This window comes from Perognathus longimembris, chromosome 17, assembly GCF_023159225.1.
Source record: "Perognathus longimembris pacificus isolate PPM17 chromosome 17, ASM2315922v1, whole genome shotgun sequence".
Lineage (NCBI taxonomy): Eukaryota > Metazoa > Chordata > Mammalia > Rodentia > Heteromyidae > Perognathus > Perognathus longimembris.
In genome coordinates this window covers 5,061,415-5,064,139 of record NC_063177.1, presented here as the reverse complement: position 1 = coordinate 5,064,139, position 2,725 = coordinate 5,061,415, and the positions used below count along the sequence as shown (strand labels likewise).

At 39.3% G+C, this 2,725-nt stretch overlaps 1 pseudogene; it reads right to left on the bottom strand.

Annotated features, from left to right (window-relative positions):
- Positions 1-324: 324 nt before the first annotated feature.
- On the bottom strand, positions 325-1,749 carry LOC125365764 (annotated as a pseudogene).
- Positions 1,750-2,725: the final 976 nt, after the last annotated feature.

Here is a 2,725-nt window from a genome sequence, read left to right as displayed (position 1 = left end):
AGTCACTTAATAGAATTTCTTAGTGAGTACCCCTGCACCAAATGTGTATGGTAAGATTTATTTATGCCATTATACTTCTGATATGTAGGGAAGGTATCTTTTTTGTAGTTATGAAATCATATAAAATATTTACATGTTTTTAAATTAAGATCTACAAAGCAAGGTATTTTAAAATAAGCCTTGTGTTCTCTACCCTATTGTCTCCTCCCATATGTAATTATTTTTTCTTTTTTCTTTACTCTAACATTAATATTTTAAGAGGTTTGAAGAAAAAGGAAAAAGTCAACAGTTTATAGTCTCCAGTATTTCAGGACAAAACTGATATTAGAGTAGAAAATAAAACATCTTTAGCAGAATTCCTGATAAATTCATTCCCAGAAACACTTGTGAGTTAGAGTCAGCATCAGAAGCTTTGTTCTTCGGACTCAAGAGATCTGGAGAGCAATGTTGGCAGGAGTCTCCATGCCAGCCATGACAACCAAATCCATTCTTCATTTTTGTGATCGTGTCCAGTTTACTTTGTCTAGAAGTAACCAACCTGAAGCTCTTGTTTGGTATGAACTTTTTACTGCTGTTCTCAGGCATATGCAGATAATAGGAGGCTTTGAGAGTTTTTCTCACACATCTCCCATGATTGTTAGAGAGACTTTCGCTGCAGAGTTTTGCCGCGGATGTCACATTCACTGCATAGGAGCCCAATGGCCCTTGAATGGATTGTTGCACCAACAAGCAGGTATCCTTTGAAGCAGAATACTCAGATCCTCCCCACAGTATTACCCCTGCTGCCCCTAGTGCAGCACTTTCACCAATCGCATGCACCAAGTCCTCTTCTGACAGAACTTCAATATTATGCAAATAAAATGGCCTGGAAAAAATAAAAACTGGCAAAACATAGTCATGTCTAGCCATTTCAGCAATTCTCCCAGCTTCCCTAACCCGATGATGAACAAATTTCAATGCATTTAAACTTGACTTCAGTATTTTACCCAAGTATATCGAAGGATAAAGTGCTGTGCTTTTCTCCTACAGCCAGAGGAACTGGTCATTGCGGAACATTTCCTCTTCCGGACAACTGACTGTGTAGGTCTCTGGATTTATAATATAATCATAATTGTAGCAGTCGGGGTAGAGATAAAAGCCCCATAAGCGTTTTGGTCTCATTTCTGATGTGAGGGCAAGAGTAATAATCATAAAACTCTTGCCAGCACTTTCAAATTCCTGTTGGGCAACTGTTGTCACTTCTGAATCTGACCGATTGGGATGATGGTGCCTAGTAAAGGCCAGGGAGTGGTGCTTGTATGTGATTCTGTTGCCCCAATTCCTATCCCATTGAGGCTTCCAATTTTCCCAGTCAATGACAGTCAGTCCTTCTGATCGCCACAAAGGGATAGCTTTTGCAATGTCATTGGCAGCTTTCTGAAGGTGTTAAAAAAGGCTCAAGTTCTGCGGTATCCCTCCATTAAAGGATTTTCTATTCTGAGAGAAATAAGGGTAATATCCCAATTCATTTGGATAAAATATGGTAACAGTTGATCCACTTTGAGTCTCTAAAGGATTTGATATAATGTTAAATGCTTCAAGATTCATATTCACATTGAAGAAATTCTTGCAGTACATTGTTGAGGCAGCCCAGAAAATGTTGAAAGGCTGGTCCTTGATCACTGGAAGCATTGCTGGTTTGAAGACTGGTTGAGTGGCCATGATAAATAACAGTAATTCCCCTAACCATCGGACCCATGAGTTACCCATAGCTGGTAAGTTTCAGCATTCCAGCAACCATGCTTGGGGATTATTTGCTGCTCCTAGTAACAAGGTGTTTCCTTTCATTCTGAGAGCCTTCTCAGCAAAGAACTCAGTTCCAGAATTCTTTTTTTAAAAATGTTATCTCTGCATTTGCTTCCAATTAACACAGGACTAATTAGCAAATGACCAGCAACCACTGATCTCTTTTCTTTCTCTATAGATTAATCTGGTGTTGCCATTTTGGATAACTAGAATCATATGTTATGTTGTCTTCTGTGACTTGTGACTTTCATTTAACACAATGTTTTCAAGGCTTATCCTTGTTGTGTTATCATTTCATTTCTTTTCCTGACATTTTTGTTGTTATGGGGGGGAGGGGGAGAAATTCCAAGTCCCCCCAAGAGTCCACCACTCAGAGACAGTCTCAAGCAAAAAGATGGGTTTATTGGGGAAGCAAAAAGCAAACTGACTGGCCAGGGACACAGTGCAGACTAGGGAGCTGCCACTGTGACCTAATTATTTTTTCTTATATACATGGTTTGTGCTTCCATTGTATTGTCTTTAATAAGCTAATATCTTTTTTCTTTTAGGTTATGAGGCTTGAACTCATAACCTAAACTTTTTTGTTCAAGGCTAGTGTGCTACCACTTTGAGCCACAATGCCATTTCCAGTTTTCTGGTAGTTAATTGGAGATATAAGAGTGTCATGGACTTTCCTGCCTGGGCTGGCTGGTTTTAAACCATGATCCTCAGGTGTCAGACCTGAATAGCTAGGATTATAGGCATTGAGCCACTGGCATCTAGCAGTGAATATCTTTTTTAAAAAATATGAAGATAAACTGCAGAGCAATATGCACACTATCTTCTGTTTTTATTTCATTGAGTTGCATTTGAGGTTATACAGCAGTGGTAGAAGTGGTCTACATGGGAAGAAAGGCATATGGAGGAGAGAAGGCAGTGGTAGGGAATGGAGAGGAAAGGG